We start from the raw sequence: 23,360 nt of genomic DNA on the forward strand, positions 1-23,360 counted from the left end.
TTATAGGTGTAACACTGTCCACCTGAAGGTCGTATATACATGGCAACAATGTCCAAATTACATAGACTGTTGGATGACTTGAGTTACTGGTAGGAACACTCATGTGTTGGCTGGTGAGGAAAGTGAAGAGGAATAACATGAAAAATGTGAAAAAAAATAAGTGACCAGTGGTTCTAATGGCATTACTTGAGAAGTAGACAGTTTTGCAGGGAAGGCATCCCAATGAACTCATACTTTTAGAATAAACTATGTAAAGAGTATGGACCTCCATGGTGTTGCAGTTAGTGAGGTGGCATCAAGAAGATATGACAGCCTTAGAGGAAAAAAATCCTCAATTGGCCCCTTTCTTTGTTCCTTCTTTAGAAAAAGTAAAACAGGAGGGGAAGCTTTCCAGCCATCATCATTCTTCTCCTAGACTTCCTCGATGACAGGAATTCCGGAAAATATACAACCTATGACAACAAAATGTAATGCTTTGGATATCGCTAATGAATGCCCTCAAAGATACAAAACTTTGGCGTCATCAAAGCCTTCCTGTGTTTATAAATTATCTTCTAAGTGGGACTTATTTCTCAAGATCAAAACCTTAAAGAAGACGTCTATCACCAATGAATTGCTCACCAATGGAACAGACAAAGAGATACGCTATATTATTACCATCATCCAACACTAGAAACATCCACACAACAACAATAACATGAGAATTAGAGTTACCAGATGTCGTGTGATTACAAAACAGACGAAATGATACACCGCATCATCACTTCAGACGATACTAAGAGCACACCTTCGAACACTTTACTCACTTATAATCATGAAGACTTTGAGAATTTGATCATGATCAACAACCTCAATCGTACCCAGAATCCCTCCACTTAATTCCTGAACTGACATGTCAGGAGGGAGGTTATAATCTTAATAACACAGAGCATAGTAAGAACTATGTCTAGTAAATATCAGAGCAAATAAAGATACATATACAAGTTGTATCGCAGGAATTGTTTAAAAGTCTTGCGACCTTAAAATTGTGTCCCCTACACACTTCGTTTTTTCTTTTTAAAACAGAATATTTTCTTCAGAGAGAATTTTATTTCACGGGGAGACTAAGAAATTTACGAATGTTTAGGTTATCATGATATATGATACTTTCAGTGCCAAAATAAAGGTAGAAAACTAATAAAAGGTTTAATGTATTAAATCCATTAGAGGGTAATTCATAAGTTTCAAGACGCGGATGTTCTAACTGTCGAATCTTTGGTCTACGCTTAAGGATTTATAATCTTGTATAAAGAACTGAAATTAGACTGACTTTCATTACAAATAATATTTCGTCAAAAATTTTCAAGACAGACACACGTCTTCTAGATGATATATATCAACGAAACTGGCACCAATGAATTCCTGACGAAGTGCATGATTGATACACTTCCTGCTACCATCAATTCTACGTTTTCGTAGCATGGGCGAGGCTGTGAGGTACAAGATGACAATTTAAGCAATACATTTATAAGACTAGTAAACAGTAATTATCATTTTCTTATGTTCTCGCGCGTGGCACCGGCACATGAGGGAAGCGAATAAAGAATATGCTAAAGTTGGGGTCTGAGTTTGGGAGGAGTAAGTGGGAGTGGACACTGCACTGGATGGACCTACGGGTGCAAAAGTCAGTGCGGGAGAGGATGTCAGTGTTAAGGAGTGTGTGGAAGGAGAGTTAGGTGTCTGGTGGGGCATAACTAGCTAGGTTTGAAGGTACTGTAGTCACGACAGTGTTGTATAACTCTCGATCCTCCCTACAGAGAAGCATAACTTGTGTAGACATAAGCGGATGATGATATAGGGAACGAAAACTCTCTCCTTTACCACACGCATCTCTTATCTAATTTCAACTCGGTCTCCCGTCCTATACTCTACTTTCAACCACCTTTTCCACTTCCACATCCGCTGGACATTCCCTCCCCCCAGACACGAGCTATTATTATACAGCTTTTAACTCTTCCAGATACAAAGTGATCCTACAATACGACTGCTTTATCTGAAAGACACGAGTACATAAGTGACCGGAGACGGGTCCATATGCACAATATACTCCCCTCCTGCAGGACAGATCGAGCACTAGGTACCACATGGCGTCTCAGCAAGACTCCTGCAGATACAGACTCAAGGAGAGTGACATACCGGGGTCCACGTCCCTGAAAAACCAGGATCACCGTGACATGCTCCGGGTCTGGCGAACCTCATACAATATCGCCAACGTTCCTCATGGTGGTCGGGTAACGCCAAATCCTATACGAAATTTCCGCTGCCTTGCACGCAACACGTGTCTGCTTCACACGCGCGTGCTGGTGCCCGTGTACGTGCGTGTGCAAGATGTAAACATAATCACTACAACCTCGTTGATTCAGAAGAATCACTGACGTGTGCGTCGTTATCTATATGACAGTATTGGGCGAGTCTTAACATCGTGTGTGTGTGTGTGTGTGTGTGTGTGTGTGGTGTGTGTGTGGTGTGTGTCTGTGTGTGTGTGATATTTCTAAAGACTACTGTATGTGTTTGTTACAGGGAGAGTTTTATACTCGTGATGACCCATGTCTTTACTCCTATGTATATACAAACACATATACACACCCAAGCTTACGCCAGGTACCTCCTGTTTATCAACAAGCCCCAGTGAGGAATGATGAACAGCTGGGTTGGCCATGAGCCGCCAACCATGATCGGGATTCGACCACGAGTACATATGATTCATAAGTCGCAACGTTAACCACTGCACCGAGGGTGATGGCGCGTGTGTTTGCGTTCAAATGTATCATTTTTCTTGGGTGTTTGTGTGGTGCGGGACGGCGAGTGGGGGGGGGGGGGGGGTTAAGTTCCACCCTCATATACCATGAGCAAATTACACAGCCAAGGGACAGATAATTCCAACCTGTCATTTCACAGGTAGAGAACATCGTCACAAACCCCCCCCATACTTGGCCATCATTATAATTATCCTTCAAATGTATTGTCTTAAGCTGTGTAATTAAAGAGAACACTAAGATATAAACTGCCCTGGGAGGAGGGGTGAGTAACTGGACACGAAAATCACCTCGGAGTTGTTTAAATGAAAGTTACAGAAGAGGAAGAAATAATAAGGACAAGCAACATGACTCGATCTGCTGTGCTCATGTGTAGCTTCTTCTAATCATTGTTCAACATATGAGAAAACACAATGATCGTGCACAACTGTTTATAAAGAAAAATTAGATGTTTAGAATGTATCTTGAAAACGACGGGAATGTTGGTGTGACACACACACACACACACACACACACACACACACACACACAACATGGATTTAGGAAAGTGCAACAGCTAAAAAGATAATCTCTCAGCCTTCTAAGAGAGAGTGAACTCTGGTTTAAACACCAAAGACGGCTGTGTGGATGACGCTTTGCTTACAAACATTTGACACTACACCAAGAGGACACAGGTCAAACAACTGCATCATCCGGTAGGGAAAATAGGGCGACTCCTTCCTTCGATGGGAGGGAAATCATCGTGATGGAGGGTACGTGTGGGAAGCCTTCCCGATATGGTCTGGGGTCACCAGTGGCTTGCCGCAGGACTCGATCCTGGAATCATTACTCTCCTTGCTCAATATAACTGACCTGCCGGAAGGATTAGACTCATACCTCAGTATGTTTGCGGATGATGCCAGTGTCATGGGGGAAGTAAAGAGTGAGGAGGACTGCACCAACTTACAAGGGGACCTAGACAAAACTCCAAAGTTCCTCTGACACGCGGGTGACAAAGTCTAAGCTAAGTATATGCATAATAATTAGGACGGGACACAGCGACACAAGGCATCGGTACGATAATCATCTCGCCGGAAACAAGCTGCAGGAATGTGTGTATGTGAGTGTGTGAGGGACTTCGGAGCAGGCTCTGTGCTGAAACCAAACCTGTCGTGAGCAATTCATCTTAGGGAAGTTGTAAGTGAGAGAAACTATCTGCTGGGATACATCACAACTGCAGCACTGAAGCACATGAATGAGGAAAGATTTATCGAACTGTTCGTATGATATATAAGATCAAAACTATAAAAGAATGACCAAGTTTGGTCACCGCAGCACTTGGAAAACCATAAGGAGGAGGGGGGGAAATATGGTACCAGAATTTAGAAAATGGAGTTACAATGCGATTATAAAAACTCTTTCCCCGTGACACAAAAAATAGTCACACATTCGAGTATATATAGGAAAAAATAGTCACGCATTCGAGTATATATAGGAAAAAGATTGAGAATCAAATCATGAAAAACTCACGAAATCTTCACGAAATACTAATTATCAAGCAAGATGCGTAACTAATATCTAGTGGCCTTCGTGTTGCCTTGCTCAGTAATACTATGCAAGAAAAGTTTAGGAAGAGTTTACATACTCATTATGCGACCACCTATATATAATATAACAGTGTCTTGTTACTAACTTTTCAATGAAAAAAGGAAAAATTACATCGCTAAAGTATTAACATACAATCTTTCAAAATACTGTACATTGTCGCAACGGTTTGGTTTGAATATCTTGACCATTATTTAAAATACCAAATCTTCATATTTCAGCAATGGTAAAGACAATACGAGAAAGACCACAATTAAACTTAAAAATCGTAAAATGTCAAGATGTATGAATAAGATCCTCTTGATAAGGAATTATCTGATCAGAGATCAGATTCGAGGGCAAGAAAGAACATTGCTCAATTTATATGTTGGGTCTTGGGTAACGGCTTTGTACATTAGTCTCCTGTGATTCTAATTCGTCGAAGTGCTTCTCCGCACAGTTGTTACTGTACCGTTTTGAAACTGTACTCTAAGCGAGAGGAATGTTACAGTTTAAAGCATCATCAATATAAGCTATTTCACCCGCATTGCACTACGATAAACAAAGTGTGACGTCATGCTCTAACGTTTTCAGTTTGGTAGAGCAAGTTCGGCAGTAGAGACCTTTCCTCTTGTCAATTAACATAAGCGAAGGTTGAATGGGTGTAGTAGTGTGCACACCTGTATCGCGGAAGCATAGGGTTCAGAAACAGGATATTGGTTACAGAAAAGTTTTCATTACCTCGTTTGATCTTTACCCTCTCACGAAACATTTTCTTACAGCACGTGTGTCCTCTTTTTATGTCTCTCTCTCTAGTTTTTCCCCATTCCCATGACTGTCCTTCGTAACAAATTCGCTGAGGTATTTGGTTTGTTCTAGATACTGACCATGTGTATAATGGCTCCATTATTTTCCAGTGACCCAATCTGAGTACTGACTATTCTGTCCATCCTGCTCGCTGCTTCCATATATATATATATATATATATATATATATATATATATATATATATATATATATATATATATATATATATATATATATATATATATATATATATATATCTTTTTTCTTTCGTTCATACTATTCGCCATTTCCCGTCTCAGCGAGGTAGCGTTAAGAACAGAGGACTGGGCCTCTGAGGGAATATCCTCACCCGGCCCCCTTCTCTGTTCCTTCCTTTGGAAAAAAAAAAAAAATATATATATATATTTTATCCCTGGGATAGGGGAGAAAGAACACCTCCCACATATTCCCCGCATGTCGCAGAAGGCGACCAAAAGGGGATATATATATATCACTTATTTGAAGCGTAGGAACATTTCTTAAATCATTACCGCAGTTGTGTTCTCTTCGTACATCATGACGCTATATATATATATTTTTTTTTAGAATTCAACTATATAGCAACATGATTTTTCATCATGGCTTATCAAAAGTAACTTTGTAATTTTCCAGTTATGAATACTATTCATATTTTAAAAAAATGTCGATTTTCGTATTTGATTGGAAAAGGCTTCTTGATTCGTCGTTGCGTTCAAGTTTGGAACAATTTCCTTGTTCTTTCGTAATGATTTGTTCGCAAATATTTTCAGTTGTTTCCTTGTTGACAGTGGAATCTTTCGTCTGTTCTCTCTTGTCATTCAAACAATTCTAGGCTGTGCTTAGGGTCGAGGCGCTGTTGTCTCCTTACTAACAGGGCAACAGATTTAGTAAACAGCGACGAAGGTTGGACTAGACTACATCACAGAATCTCGTAATAGGCTACAAGCTCACACACTGCTGCATTTTTTTTCGTTACAGTAATAGCGTACATTTATGAAAGGGGTGATATATGAATTATCAATCTTAAAAAAGTAGTTAAACTTGAGTGATGTCTAGCATAGGGTTACGCAAGGGCAGCGCTGGGAGGAGCCATAAACTGGTCCATAGCACTAATCTTCCCCACGCCTTCTCCGCCTAGACAGGCCTGTGCGTCCTTGACGAGAGATTAATAACAACTCAACACCTGCCACCACTCTGCCCTCAGGATAATCCGGTACCCATACACAACTGGGTCAAACGAGGCGTAAATGGCTCAGTCCCTGGTCCATAAAAGACAACACCCTGTGTGTGAGATTCGACCAGAGGATCTGAAGATCCAAGGTCGGTACTGAAACACGGCCATAACTTCCAAAGCAGGTCGTCGCTCATAGACAGACCACAGACTCAGGTAAGCTCTCCATTCTTGGGCTGAGGAAGTGATACAGTGTGATATCATGATGTCCTCTTGAATGACTTCGTATTTGATTGTCAATTCTGATAAACAGTGTACTTTTATCATCTTTGGAATTTCCAGAGCTCTTATGCCACAAAATAGGCTAAATATGTAAATGATTAACTAATTACGTTTCAGACAAGAGACCGGAGACTTCGGAACCGACATTTTGCAACCGCTCTTCCCTTTCTGGGTAGTGCCGCGCCCCCCACCGACATGAGGCAAGGCTAGGCTGGCGTGTGACGGGACTTCGCGGACGGCGATAAACGCTTCGACCTTCGTTCCGCCAGAATGGCGTACCTCGATATTCAGATACGAAAAGGAGTTTTTACTCTTCTTTAAGTCAAAAGTATCAGTATATCACCAACATGCAAATGGTCCAGGATGGAAATTTTCGTCAGTGGTTCCAGCCATTTCGCCCTGAAAAAGTTTTAACAGACGAAAAAGCCAGTAAGACAATCTTAAACCTTCCGTCATAACGCACCGATCTCTCAAGTAAAAAGAACGGAATTTCCGCGATCAGACCCCCACCACCAAGGTCTTCAGGGAACATCCGCATCACATCACCGAAAACGAATAAATACATTTACGGAAGAGATCAGGGGTCACGGGAAACAGTACCTACACATCTGCAAGGATCGTGGAAGCCTAACTGTTCATCGTCACTGACCTCCTTACTCACACCAACCAATGGTTGGCGCTAGTCTAAGAAAAAAAAGCCGCTTGCGTATGGGGAAAAATGTGTGTACATCGTCAAGAATCCTCCATGATGAAGGGCGTCTCCTAGACTTCGCGTACGTGATAAAAAAAGGAAAATAAGAGCAGTTGAAGAGAACTTTCTTGGATGTTCCTCAGGATGGTGTTCGAACAGGTGTCCACAAATCAGGAAGCCAACGGAATGAGTTCTGATTGTGTTTGTGTGTGGAGGTTCGAGTGTTCGTCTCGCCTGACAGAACAACTTAACGTATTAAGTAAAAAGGAAAAGAGTGTTTTAGTATTTGGTCGCTCACGGTAATGGTGGGGAGGGGACGCGTGAAGAAGACAAGAACCAAGGTCTGGCAAAAGACCAGATGAATCTTTGACAACAAAATCTATTTCCTTTACTACGTTGGGCAGACGTCTGGGTTATAAGTAAAATGAGGATATCTTCTCGCTCAGCTCATGCAAACATACTTCATCACTTTCTTTACATTCGATGACCACGAAATGTTTATATTCTGGCTACAAAAGACATTCCATTAACTCCTTCACAATCGGTCAGGCTTTGTTTGTTAATCTTACACATAATATCTCATAGCACCTACTGAAGTCTATATACTACAGAAGGACACTTTTATCTCCCCCCCCCCCTCCCCCCCAACACACATACAGCAAGTCCAATAACCTCTGCATTCATTCTTTCATCGGTAGGACTGAACAATACCCCCTGTCTATAGTACACAACCCGTGATAATCCTGTGCAATATACTGCATCATACTTCCTATAAAAACCAAGTATCTTACAATACGCGAATTTTCTTTGTATTATGAAATAGTTGTTACGTATGTACACAGATGGATGATTACAGCCGGAGTTTGGGTTGTTCGTCACGAGAGAAGGTGTTGTACTGGACCTGTGCGTGAGATCGTCTCGTGGGGCGCAACACGCAGGTCCACACAGTAATAGTCATTCAGTTATCAACTCCAAGGTGACACATCTAGTCCTCTGTTGGAGACTAACGGCTTTTCTTAACAAAGTTGTTCCTATACTGAACACAGCGAGCGAACACATTACACTCCTTGTGTCTTGCCTTGAACACAGGTTTTTAAACTCTTCAAGTCTGAAATGATAAGCCCTCAGCATTATATAGAAAACAGTCTTACTATATATGCATATATATGCATATATATATATATATATATATATATATATATATATATATATATATATATAAAAGAAGGAACAGAGAAGGGGGCCAGGTGAGGATATTCCCTTAAAGGTCCAGTCCTCTGTTCTCAACGCTACCTCGCTAACGCGGGAGATGGCGAATAGTTTGAAAGAAAGAAATATATATCTAGGAATACGCCCTTCTTCATGTTCATCAAGCTATTCATGGCGACTTACGTGGCAAAAGTCATTGTAAGACCACGTCTGTAGGATTCAGTGTACGGTCACCTGACCAGCCATCTGGCACTAAAACTTCTCTAATGCAGGGTTATCACTTCCAGCCATTTAATGATAACCAGATTTCTCCGTCCTCTGTGAGGCATTCAAGAACACCATCCTTTACGATACAACGAATTACCATGAATGATGGATACACACAGCAGCTCCTCAGTCAGTGTCACGCGTCATCAGTAGAACACAAAAGACACAGTCCGCGTCATGCAGAGGACGTGTCATGCAGTCACAGTGATGCAAGTTGAGCGCTGTTGTCTGGACCAGAGGCAGACTATGTCATTCACGCGAGACCCCAGCGTGGCCAGCACAGCAGCCCAGGAGGAGCTGCAACACGCTACGTGACGAATGATATGAGAAAACCCCGCGTCGTCATCCTCTGACCTCCTGATGTATGTACGACAGGGAGTGTAAAGAGGCTGCCTGATGAGGCGCGTCATCGCTTTGTCACTACAGTATCTCGACATGCGTTAAGAGCGCATGTTGAGGGTAGCTGACAACGCTAAATCTAGCTCTATCGTTCCTCTAACATTATAGACTCACCACCTGCACAAAAAAAAAAACGTCAGAAAAGGATGCTGGTTGGCGTAAAGATCAGTTACGTCATCGCCCTATCATTACAGTCTCCTTACGTGCAAAAAATGCCCAGGGAGGGTACTGGATGACGCAAGGGAACGTTGCGCAACTGTGTTGGCGCTGGTTCCTACAGGTCTCCGTGTATCACTGGACGCAGGACCCATCCTCCACACGTCCTTCAGGCTCCACCCTTCATTCCCCTCCCTGGTTGCTCCGGCTGACAGTCCCTCACTAACCAAAGACACAAGAATACATAGGGGCAGCTGGTCATAACATGCTCGACACTTCTGGTATCTTGAGGAATTTTCCAGCTCGGTGGAGGAGACATGAGAATCAAAACCTTCCTGGGGATCTAGTGGGTGCAGGATGCACCCCTGAGGTTTCTGTTATACCACGACGCATGTGGTACAACGTCTCGCAAGCTCGGGTAGAGAAGAGATTCGAGGCGACAGGCGAAGCGCCCGATCATAACGATCGTATAATTATTTCCTACAAACGTTTCTTGAAGACCCGATGATTTATGGCGAGGCTTTACAGACGGACCAGCCTAGTGCGGATGATCTCTTGAGGGAGAGTTCTGCTGGGGAGGGGTCGTGGCGACTGCTTCAACATATATACCATCCACTTCACTCGTTAAGTCCGAAGGTGGATGAAATGGTGGAGACTTAGCATGTTGCATGACTTTCCTGTGAGGAGAAAGGGAGAGGAAAAAAAAATCTGAGCTCTATAGATATGGTGACAAAAGTATCAGTGGCTATCTCTTCCGTTAATGGTAGGAGGGAAAGAGGAGGGTAATCGCAAGTGGTGTTTTCTGTAATACTTCCTGTTCTCTGGACGAGTTCGAGCCACCAGGGGAAGATACTAGCTAACCAAAATGTCGATGGTTTTCAGAAGTTTTGTGTCTCGTGTCGTCGAACAATGATGATCTCTTACACTTCCTGCCAACAGGTCGAGGTGCATCTCGTCGTCACATGAACAAAACTGATCTTAACATCCTTCCCTTTCTCAGCTCTAGCGCTCCTACGTGAAGGTGTTCGATGGTTCAAGTTGTTCTTGAACAACCTCCTGCATCCGTTCGTATGCATCTGGGTGATGAAGATGCAGGAAGCACCAGTTTCCTGAACGTCAGGTGGACTGGGTGGGGCAGATGACCTATTACAATATTTTCCCTTCGCTCAACTTTCGTCCTCTTTTAACTGTTTTAACTTCATAAAGTCTTCCTGGTCCTTAACACTGCTTAGGGTCAATACTGGGGCCTTATCACCTTCTGCCCCAGCTTATATAGTCCATACAGGCAATGCAGTCGCCAATGTTAGCCACTGTGGGAGGATACAAGCAACGCGCGGGAAAGATCCGATGACGTCAGACATAGAGGTTAACTGAGCAACAAATGATGGTGGACACAGGTACTACCTGTGTTTCCGTCATACAGAACAGACCCTCACCTAATATTTCACTTACCTTACTCTTTTACGTGTACTTACACAGTAATACAAACAGCAACAGACCACAGAGTCGTTTCAAAGCTGTCTGTGATAATGGAAGAGATTTGAAAGTCGTAAATCAGTGTGGTAATAGTAGAAAGACATTCAGATACGACATTGCCTGGAAGAAAAAAGTGGAACTGGCTGACTTCCTGAGACTTTGATCACTATGAGGTTCAACTAACAAAAATATAATATTTGTTCCATCGTCTATATTCATAATAAGTGGAGGTGCAGCATGAACAAACACATCTCTCTCTAAAGCCACAACTGAAATGACGCTCCTGAAAAAAAATATGACACGAACCTTATTAACAAAACAAAAGAACATCACTAGACGAAAGGATTCCAAACATATGTACCATCTAATGTCAGGGAAATGGTCTGTAATTCGCATAGTGTCACTTGTTTTATTGCCAACATAAAAGGTTTTTGTTCTGATAGTTTGTACGGATAACACGTCTCTCTGTCTTCTCATCCATATCTTTGTTGTACTTGAGCCATGTTTCTCAGGCGTTTGTGAGGTTTGTAATAAATGTCTCTGACAAATCGGTCGATCCAGTCTCCTGTTGCTCTCTGCTGGACTGTTAACCATCAGGTGTCACCACGGAATGATGGATGTGTCTATCGATAGCTACCATCAACTTAGACGCCACCTGAAGCAATGAAAGTCGTAGGAAGACGCTGGTTATTTAGCCTTATTTACGTTATCGTAAAAAAAAAAAAAATGGACACAAGAAAATTGCCAACGAGCAAAAAGTGAAACCAACGTAAAAAACAAAGATCCGCTTTCTCATGCAACTCATTACAACAAAAAAAAAGAAGGAATCTTCTGCACAATCACTAGAGTTAGAAGGGAACTCATTACGTCATCATCTTGCAAAAGTAAAATCATCAAGTCATTAATAGCGAGAGTTGGCGTATCCTCGCCCCTTCTGGCGGCAGGAAACATACTACTTGGTCTTGTATAACCTTTCTATAGTTAGTGGAAGGAGAACACATGCATACCCCTCACTCGTCCATTCTCTTCAACTCTCTCAACTATGCTCCAGAGTTGTCCACCTCACATCTCCTTTATTGTTTCCTGCTAGATCAAGTCTCCTCGCCTCACACTGTTCTCCAGCACTGCATTTCTAACCCTAGAATCCCTTTTACGCGGGTCTTGCAGTCTCAAGGGTGCGCTACAATCAGCAGAAGGGAAATGATGTACCCCTTTGGAGTGATTAGTTCCCATACGAGATTTCATCTTTTTTTTTTCTGTACAATCTCGTCGAAGGAAACTTTCCCCTCGCGGTGCAACCTTATGCAGGCGAAGCCCGGGTAACACACACACACACACACACACACACACACACACACACACACACATCACACACACACACACAGACACACACACACACACACACACACACACACACACACACACACCTTTTTTCATACATATTCCCACGTATTCCCTGCGTGTCGTAGACAGCGACTAAGATGGGTGGGAGCGGAGGGCTGGAAATCCTCCCCTACTGTTTACTTTCCAAGAGGAAGAACAAAGAAAGGAACCAACTGAGGATTTTTCCCCACTATGGCTCAGTCATCGGTTCTTTATGCTACCTCGTTAACGCGGGAAATGGCAAATATGTATGAACCAAAAAAAAAAAAATATCCTATCTATCAATGTGTAAAGTCAGTATACATTTTATGGATGACGTATACCGTTATGGCCTCTGGCTATAACAGCTGTATTGGCTGTTATCTGGCTGGCTGTCCAAACTCGAACACGGGACCCGCTTCACTCACAACAGTGACGTTAACCACCACAAGGTCAAAGGTCAAGATATGTTTCATCCTTAATACAGTTTCCTGTGGGACGTAACCCGAGTATTTCATCATAGGATGTACGTGGAGAAAGGGTCTGATGTTTACCTAACTACATTTATATATTTCGTATAACTGCAACTCCAGAAAGCCTTCTGTAATTCTGTAATTATTCCATAACAATTATCATCACATCTGAAAGGTATAATTAATGAAGTAAACTGGAAAATCTTTAGAAATACTAAACCTTTATCGACATAAGCATTACAGAGCGCAGCCAGAACTCTATATACAATAAGAGTCATTGTGCCTTTGTAAGTGCTCAAATCTTCGCCCATACGTAACAAGAACCACTACAATGGTGTCACAGGAACTGGGAGGCAAGAACTTGTCTAAGTAGCATAAGGTTCAGGAATACATCGCAGACTGATGGAAATTCGTCTACTTGCTGAATCCCAAACATTTTGTTTACATGTTAGGTGGGACGAGCCCAGGGCCACACACACACACACACACACACACACACACTCTGGGTGCGTTGGTTGGCTGTGTTGGTTGATATACCTCACAGAGTCTGCTTGAAGTAATATGTCTACATCTAGGACAATATACCTTGCATAATATAACCGATACAAAGTGTCTTTCATAATAACTTTTGAGACAATATCTTTTCGTTATTATAACTGAGTTATCACTATACTGTATATGTGAAGTCACAGATAATCTCTCTTTGGTAATACAATACACGAACTGATTAATGCCCAAGTGATAAGTCTTTGGTTTGTATGATTCAATATGAAACCCTTCGTGGAATTACCCTGTAAAGAATATGTCTTTTAGTATATGTCTAATGACTACTGAATAAAGGATTGAGGCAAAATGTCTTATAGAAAGTGTGTACCTCAGTATATCATTGAGGATACTTCACATGTAAAGCAGCTTTACGAAAATGAATTAATCACATGCATCGAGCAATGTATGTAGCAACATATGACATGGAACACGTCTTTCTCTGATGTTCTTCAAGTACTAAGTGACGGGAGGTGTACGGACGTGCAGTCCAGCAAGCGAATCCTTCCGTCAGCGAAGACATCACTCAGGCAGACCCTTCATCTCCTGTGATAACTGAACACTGGACGTCGTCAACCCCATTTGTGAAGCGTCCATCTCAGGCATGATTATCAGCATGATGGATACACACAGCAGCTTCTCTGTCTGTCTCGTGTCATAAGTAGACGACAAAAGACACAGTCCGCGTCATGCAGAGGACGTGTCATGCAGTCACAGTGATGCAAGTTGAGCGCTGTTGTCTGGACCAGAGGCAGACTATGTCATTCACGCGAGACCCCAGCGTGGCCAGCACAGCAGCCCAGGAGGAGCTGCAACACGCTACGTGACGAATGATATGAGAAAACCCCGCGTCGTCATCCTCTGACCTCCTGATGTATGTACGACAGGGAGTGTAAAGAGGCTGCCTGATGAAGCTGAGATGAGGCGCGTCATCGCTTTGTCACTACAGTATCTCGACATGCGCTAAGCGCACGTTGAAGGTAGCTGATAACGCTAAACTTAAGCTGCGTCGTCGCTACTCCATCACTGGATTCCCGCGTGTCACGAGGGATCATAGCAGACGTAAACTTGCGTCATCGAGCTATCGTACCGTAAAAAAATGCCCTTAGAGGATGTTGGATGACGCAAGGGAAGAATGCGTAATAGGTGAGGCACTGGTGATCACCACGGGTCAGTGTGTATCACCGGACGCAAGACTGTCGTCCACACGTCCTTCAGGCTCCACCCTTCGCCTCTACCCCCTCGACAACTTTGGGGGAGGCTGGCTGCCTTCCACCTCCACCCGGACAACTCTGAAAGTGGGGAGGAGAGTGGGTGGAGGAGATTGGCTTAATCCCTCACAGTCCCCAAGAAACAAGACCCATACCAGGCCATGGCGTACTTGGCAAATCCGGCATTTCTTGAAATCTTTCGGACATGAAGAACCGTAATTCTCTGTAGGGATGCTACTGGCTGCGTGATCTATAAGGTTATGACTTGGGGCCAGTCCGTGGTGGTGCGGCATTTATCTCAGGGTACCGCATGCGGCAGCAGCCCCCTCCTGAAGGCCTCTGCGGAGAATAGAGTTACGGCAAACTGAAGAAAAAGTGATATTGTCTCCCGACGCCCCTGACATTCTGCTGGAGTAGGAGTCCTCAATACCACAGACTCGTCCACGCCCGGCTGGCGGGCGGAGCCGGACACAGCCGCATGATAGAGAACCATGGCCCGGGTGGCAGCAGCAGCAGCAGGGGAATGATAGCAGAAGCAGCAGGGGCCAGGAAGCAGCAGCAGGGGAATGGTAACAGAGGCAGGGGCTAAATAGCAGCGGTAACAACAGGGCCCAAGCAGCAGCACCAACAGCAGGGGCAGATAGGAGCAGTAACAGCAGGGGCCAAGCAGCAGCAGTAGCAGTAACAGCAGGGGCGACTGAACAAAACCCACAACAACGCAGCAGGAACTAAGTAACTTCAGGTAACCACAGGGAAAGTAGCATCATCAGGATAAGTAACAGAAGGAAGAACGCTCAGACTGGGAGCCAAGTAACAAGCCCACGCGGACCACGTAACAGAAGGCAGCAACAAGTGATAATGTAGAGCGTCGAAGCGACTATCCTCACACCGTACTACAACCCTCTACCTCAGTCTTGGCTGCCAAGACCGCCGGGGATGTGAGTGGCATTTAAAAGCTGCTTCCAGTAAACCCTCGATCTCTCTGACTGCCACCAGTAAAGGTCACTGGGATGATAATGCTAGAGGGCAAAGGATTGTCGAGAATACAAGTCATCACTGAGCATCTTACAAGTGAGGCTTTTATGTACTTGGGTACAGTTACAAGCTTTCCACTCCCTCAGTAGTTAGACGAATCGCACGTGGATTTCATTCTTTAAGCTGGGAAATCAGGTGTTGACTATATGAAGTCATTTCTATCCGGTTTGAGATTAAGACGTCGTGAGATAATCGAGAGTTAAGTGTCTCAATTTTGGTGAGGTACAGGAAGACTGCTACAGTCACGTGTGCATCCTGAAGACGCTTTACTCCGGGCAAAACATTCTTGTGCGCCTCAGGAGGGACTTGGCACCAGGCCAGCGGAGGTTGCCTGTTCCAGCGGTTGATGGTCGTGATCCAAGTGGAGGCCGAGAGTGAGCAGCCTCGCCGGGTAACATTCTCGATGGAGAGCGATGTTGCGAGACTGCTCCTCCCCGGGTGGGTGTTGGACGTATAGGTCAGCGGCGACGGCCAGACGACCCAGCCCCCCTGCAACCGCGTCATCCCAACACCAACTTTCACCATCGCCACACCACCACCACGAGGCGCAGAGACCCGGGTCTTCATGAGTCACCCTCTTCAGCGCTGACGGACCAGATCGTCAGTCACTTCGTAGAAAAAATAAAAAGCGTCACCTTGCCTTGAGGCGTGTCCGGTGTGTGTGTGTGTGTGTGTGTGTGTGTGTGTGTGTGTGTGTGTGTGTGTGTGTGTGTGTGTGATCTATTCCCGGCATGTCGTAGTGGTTAATTTTAGAATGTTGATATATTTGTATCTGGATAATGTGTATGTCAGAGTGTTTATGTCATTACATCTCTACATGTACACGTATATGAGGTGGTAAAAGTCACTCAGACTTCGAAGAAAGAGGCGGGAGAGGCAAAAACTCCAGGAACAAATGGGTACAGTTGAGGTGAAGATTTGGTAAATAAAAGAAGGTCGGGGGTACAGGTGTGTGTGTGTGTGTGTGTGTGAGAGAGAGAGAGAGAGAGAGAGAGAGAGAGAGAGAGAGAGAGAGAGAGAGAGAGAGAGAGAGAGAGAGAGAGAGAGAGAGAGATGTGAGCCACAGGGCGAAATGTCAGAGTACTGGCCGACCAGGAAGAAGAGGAGGAGGAGCGCAGAAGATGGGATAGAAAGATGAGGATGAACTGCAATAGAAAAAGAAGGCAAAGGAAAAGGATTGGGATAGACGCAAGGAGCTGAGGTGGACGAAAACGAGGAGGCTTGTGGCCCTTTTTCTTCCCTTCTTTTTCTGCTGGTCGATGGAAGAAGGGATCGTGACAAGGACGAGGGCAGAAGGAAGTGATTTTCTGAGGCTGTTGAGGACAGGAAGGATCTAGAGAAGGGAGGAAGTGCATGACGAGGGAACCACAACAGGAAGAAGTTGAAGAACGAAAAAGTAGCTGAATGAAGGAACCGCAGATAGAAGGGGAAGGCAGGAGCTACAGAGGGAAGGATTTACTGACGGAAATAATTATAGAAGGAAACTTTGAACGTTCAAAAGATGATCTTAGATAAGGAAGGAATGACTGAGTAATGGAGTTGTACAAGTAATACCAAATAATGCTGGAGGAAAGTAACTTAAAAAAGAATAAAACTACAGGATGATGTTGACAGATGGAAGTCATTACTGACAGAGGACATACAGGAGAACCTATATGATTAGGGAAAGGTGGGAGAGAGTGAGCGGGTAGATGGGGGGGCCAGGTCCACCTCCCAATAGCACCAAAAGCGGGTTTGTGGTGGTTGCAGGTGAGGTAAAAGAAGTGGTGGTGATGGAAGTGGTGGGGGTAGCAGATGTGGTGGTGATGGAAGTGATGGTAGGGGTAGCAGAAGTGGTGGTGATAGAAGTGATGGTAGGGGTAGCAGAAGTGGTGGTGATGACAGAAGGAGAAGTTGTGGTGGTAGAAGCTGTGGCTGCGGTACCTGCAGAGGTGGAGGTAAGAGGCGGCTGCTGGTGGCTGTGAGAAGCAGTGGTAGCAGCGGCAGTAGGTGGGAAGGAAGCGGTGTCAGGAGAAGCTGTGGCGGTGGTGGTAGCGCTTGTGGTAGATGTGGTGGTGGTGTTGATAGCGATGGGTGGTCTCATACCACAGTGGGTCTCACATCCCCTCGGGCCCCACAGATGGTCTAGTTAGCACGGAGGAAAAAGACAAGGCCATCTAAATGTCACAAATTCACCTTCATTTTCGATGCTTACGGTAGTGAGGGAGTTTTTGCGGCGGGAGGCGTGGTCAGCGGAGGAATCTCGCGTGTTTTTGCCTCGGCTGGATGTCGGGAGATGGGGGCTGTCGGGAATACGGAAGAAGGTCGCGGCCTACTTCGGCAGGTTGATCTGCCCTGCCGGTCCCACAGCTTCAAGACTGGCCCGGCCTGTTGACTTCAGACGACGGGCCATTGATCTGCATCTTGGATTGTCTGTGAGGAGGCGATGCGTCCATGTGCGTCAGTCTCGCATGACACTGCTGGCACCTGGCCCATCTACAGATGATGTGAGGCGATCTTCAAGAACATATTGTGCGGGCAGACCTGTCTACAGCTGATTCTCAGGGCGGCAGACCTATCTGCAGCTTACTTTCCGTGTACTCGACCTACATACAGCTTACTTTCAGCGTAGTCGACTTATCACCAGCTTAATGTACGTGCGATCTACCCTCAACTTCTACTGCGGGCAGTGGGCCGTCCGTCGGGTGACAAGCTCCCACGCCCCCCAACACAGGGTCGTCGCCTGTGATCACAACAGTTTTCGTTGTCTGTGTGCTGGAGGTGAGCCGGGCTCTGCCTAAGTGCTCTGTTCATTTCCAAGGACGGTGTTGAATACAGGCCTTCAGCATCCTACGTTCTCATAAATTCCTCCACCTAACTCAGTCCATCACATGTGCTATGAAGTTCACCTCCAGTCCCCTACTAAACACTGTTCATCACATCTGCCATGAGGGTCATCTCGTGTACCCAACACTGGGTCATCGTATATGCTACGAGTTCAACTCGTCTCCCTAAACCCGTTCATCACATCAAAACACAATACCGTTCACTTCAGAATCTCTTCCTTACATCTCTGTTTCTCGCCATCTCTGTGAAGAGAAACGAATTCACGTGAAACGCACATTCAAAACCGATCACTTATGTAACGAGGAAGAAAAAAATTGCTTATGTTTATGGACATACGTTACATAGAACCGGATACGAAAAAATAATTTATTCAGATTATATTAATCTATTCAGATCTACGGGTCATAAATAAGTGTGGTTAATGGAGGTGTGGATGTCGATGTCCGGGCGTCCTAGCCTGAGATGAGCGGATAGGAGGCCTTGGCAGAGGGATAGTTGTAGATAGGCCTACATACATAAGGGTTAACATGCGGGTAGTCTTGATGGTTAGTCAGTAGGACCAGGTAGGGACTGGTAGGTAGGTAGGCCATGTTCGGGATCAGAAAGTAGGCCGAGGTGAAGGGTAGTGTGTAGGCCAAGGTAAGGGGTTGATTGGTAGGATTAGGAGGGGATTGGAAGATAGGTTGAGGTGGGGATTAATAACTAGGACCCAGTTAGGTGTTTGGTAGGCAAAGCCTATCGAGGATTAGCAGGGAAAGCTATGGAGAGGATTTGGTAAGTAGGCTAAGATGACAGATTAGTTGATGGGCAAGGTTTGAGGCGAGGAGCCACTCCCCAAATGAGTACACTGGCCTTGGAGAGGATTTACAAGCGGGTTGGTAAGTCCAGATATCAGTTGGTTTTTGTGGTTCGTCATATCTGGTGACTTTCAAAAGTAAGTAGATCTTAGATATGGCTGGTTGATCAGCAAGTCCATGAGAGGGCCAGGCTGCAAGTAGGATCACTTATAGTTAAGTAGGTAAGGCAAACCTTAAGACACGAAGACAACACGGGAAGGTACGACTTGGGTCGTGGATGGAGATGGAGGTTTTATGAGTCATTTACAATGAAATCTATACAACTCTATACGACCCTTGAGCACGACCATGCGATGTTGAATACGACACTGAACACAGTGGTACGACCCTTGGGTACGATGGCCAAGCCTGTGACCTGACCCCATTAAAGACTGGATCAGAGGACATCCCATTATACAAAAGGTCATACCGTCGTGCTAAAGGGTCGTACCGTCATACCATAGGTCTAAACCGGAACGGAATGAAAACGAAACACAGTTCCCCTCTTAAGACGCCGATAAGAACTGACGGTTATATTCATGTTGCCATCAACATACAACACCTGTCTGAACACTGTATGTATGTCTCGTAACTAGCTTTGCGAAGGTGTACTTTACTGACTACTTAAAACACCTGTCCCTTAAATTTTCGTTTTACGTTGGCTGAACAGCTGGGTGAACTGAGGACCGACAGCTACGTCCAGAATTCGAAAAACGAAACTAATGATCTCTGTATAATGAAAAATAGTGAATATCATTCCTGCATAAAATGGCTGCAATATACATATCTTCTAGTCTTCGGGGTCTCGATAATGACGATACACTGAGAGTCGGTGTGAAACGATGAACATTATGAAAATATGATATAATCAAATGTATCTATATTTGTTTTCCTTTAGTATACATATCTATCTACTATCTATATTTCTCAGTCTATGTATCTGCATACATGTATGTATGCATGCGCCATGCTCCTATACATGTATGTATGTATGTATGTATGTATGTATGTATGTGTATTCAAATATGTGCATGCTGTTCTCGTGTGTTGTCTGCGTTTATCTAAGCTATCGAAGTCTGGACACGTGGCATGCGACTGATTGCTGCTTCCCACAGTTTCTGTGCAAAGATCAACTAAACGAGGATGACGCTTATGATCCCTTCCTTCCTTAAACAACAAAGAATTCTCTTCCTCACATTCTCTTTCCCTCTTCCTCTCAACCTTTTACCTTTAACACTCGGGTCTACCAGCACGTGAGGTGATCTAATTCATGTTTTCATTAATTTCGCTGCATTCTCATACTTCTTCTTTCACTCGAGATGACCACAATTAAGTCAGTTATAGTTTTGGCCTATGTCACCTATCGTCTTGTTGCTTCGATTTCTGTTTCTAAAATCTTTGAACACTTCTTCGACTCCCATTTTTAATACCACCGTCTTCTCTCATATCATCAACGTGGCCTTGCTAATGCATGGATCACCAGTGATGTCCTTTCTTACGTTATTTATGTCTGATCATCGACAGTGAGAGGCTGGAGAATCCTCTGTCGTAGCCCTTGATGTATCAAAAGCTTCTGATGGGTTGGTGAGACGTGGTGATACACCTTTGCTTCCATCTTTTCTCCATCCTTCCTCATTTTGTTCCCTCATATCTACCTTCCCTCTCTGGCCGACCTCTCTCCAGGAAAGTTGATCGATAAACCTCTCCATCTCTCCTCATGAACAGCCGTGACATCCAGGGGTTCTGTCTTGTCTACTACACTCTCCTTTCTTCAGCACAGCTGCACCATACGCTTACGACTCAACGCTGCTGCATTCCGCCACTCCCTTTCAGATCTTGTTCGTCCTCTCTCGATCAATGTCTCGTTTCGACACAGCTTCTGTAAACATGAGACCTACACAGCATGTCCTACTTAGACGAAACCTGGTTTACGTCTAATGCGTCAAAAACCCAAGTTTTGCTCACATCACCTTCTGAAACTACTGGCTGATCCGTGCTTGATATCCACGTCAATGTGGCGCTGAGTACGACACAGGGACTTCTCTACTTCATAGTGAAGGCTCCCTGAAGTCATTGGTTGAGCGATAAAGACACTCTACCTGTCTTCCCCGAGACGTTGTGTGGACACCTCCACACTGGAAACATTACATAAGAAAGCTAAAGATGAAACGTTCAGTACTCATAATATCCTGAGTGGTACTCATCCTGTTCATCAACGTAGACCAGTTCTTTATCGCAAATGTACGTGTGGCCAGTGTGGCTAGTCTACAGCAGACCAGACTATGTATCAAATGCTATACAAACGGCTGGTAGTAACGTAATGGTCCTTAAACTGTCTATGCCATTGCGGTGCCTCTACCGTAACCATGATGCGAGTCATGAGGTCCAACACATGACCACCATCATGCTAACCCCACCACCAGCTTCTCGTGGTCTCTATAACATACATAAATGTAGAGAGAGAAAAGATGACGCACCGAACATCATGACACAGCCACCAGCCAAAACTACCAAATACCTTATGAACATCTCCATACAACACAACAGCTTCAGACATCCCCTCCCTCACTGACTTCCCTTCCAGAGGCCTAACTTATGCAAAACCCCTGCCTGATCTTACCTCCTTCTACATGGGCGACGAGAGGAGCACCATCCTGTACTTAAGAAAAAATTTTGTCCTCTCCGTTCATAGCCTAATACAGGAAGCAGCCTCTCTTACCTGCACACTAACGAGGGGCTTAATTGTCTCGGAAAAAGTTTACCCAAAGCATTATAAAAGATGAGGCCGTGTCCACTGTCCACCTGTGCCTACCGTTCCTCCAACGAGTGTCCTAGTAGCTTGCCCCTCGTCTCTCAAGGCAAGGAAATAAGACACGCTGATATACTTCACCCAGTGTGAATCTTACGTCTTGGTAGCAGAGGCAAACATCAACCAGAGGAACCCAACACCTTCAACTCCAGTACGAAAATGGGACCAATGTTTGGTAAACGATAACTCCCATCTTGCTGTATGATAAACGTGGTATATGATACGGTCAGGGGACACCACTACCTGGGTCTGTCTGTGGGGCTTGACTGTGGATGGTGAGACCTTGTCTCAGTGCATGATACATGAGAGATAGAGAGCGGATGCGAGAAAAAGTGAGATTTGCTTCGTCTGTTCCTGGCGCTATCTTGCGTAGGAGGGAAACGGCGAGGAAAGTATGAAAATAAGGGGAACAAAGTGAACTATGGCGTGACAAGCTAAATCAATGATCCCAAGGAACAAACTAATATAAAAGCTACAAAGTTTGTATCGGGGGAAAAAATAGTGGATTTTGAACAGTTTCCCCTAGAGGAAGAGTCAGTGAAAACTTAACAAAAAACGAAAGAAATCTCAGCCATGACAGTGAAATCAACTTGAGCAAACCCCATTTTCATCCATCACTTACAGACCACATTCCAAACACATCACTGAAAAGAAATCTAGGAAAAGAAAATGGACGAGGATCTTGTATATCGTTATAGCTGGGACGAGACTCACCAGTCATAAGTACTCAATCCTCACTACATCTTCCCACCTTCAGCCGGCCTCAGATCACAGCAAAATCATCACAGGAAACTGATCCTGAAGGTCTTAGAAACATCCCCCCAACCCTACCAGTTCCACACTAAGTCTCACTCCTGCGTGCAACAAGGGAATTCGATTAATGAATTCTTGTAGAATACATTTCTAAACAAAATACAACGACCTACTTACACATCATTAAAGTTTGGCTTCAGTACCAGGGGACGTGTCAACCCACTTGCTGTCTGGCGTTATTTAAGACATAGCAACTCGCATCTGTCAACGATATATCTTTACTTTCCCTGACAATGTAAATAACTTCCTCTGTATCATGTGGCATAAAAGACTTCTCAGCAACAGACTCTTCAACCTACCAGACTCACAAGCAAGTATACTACATCGAATCCCACGACCTTACACTGAGGTTCACATCGAATGCACGCCACAAAGACCCACATAGGTAACACCGTGGACTAGACTGACATCAGACAAGACTGATTTTCAAGGAAGGAGACTTAGAAAATGGGCGAAGTACAAACTTCCTCGAAGATCCGCTCCTCCCACAACCGAAGCCACACAATCGCCTCAAAATCCACGAGAGTGTAGACAGACGCTGGCACAAAAATATAAAAAGATAATTTTCATAATCTGAGAGGAAATAATGGAGGGATAATTCTGGCTATACTTTTATAT

General features: G+C 44.4%; 1 protein-coding gene across 3 annotated transcripts in view; it reads right to left on the bottom strand.

Moving 5' to 3' along the window:
* The window catches only part of raw (NDT-like domain-containg protein raw), a 923,024-nt gene that overhangs the window by 255,086 nt on the left and 644,578 nt on the right, over positions 1-23,360 (bottom strand). The window lies entirely within an intron of this gene.

Source organism: Panulirus ornatus, chromosome 64 (genome assembly GCF_036320965.1).
Source record: "Panulirus ornatus isolate Po-2019 chromosome 64, ASM3632096v1, whole genome shotgun sequence".
Classification (NCBI taxonomy): Eukaryota; Metazoa; Arthropoda; class Malacostraca; order Decapoda; family Palinuridae; genus Panulirus; species Panulirus ornatus.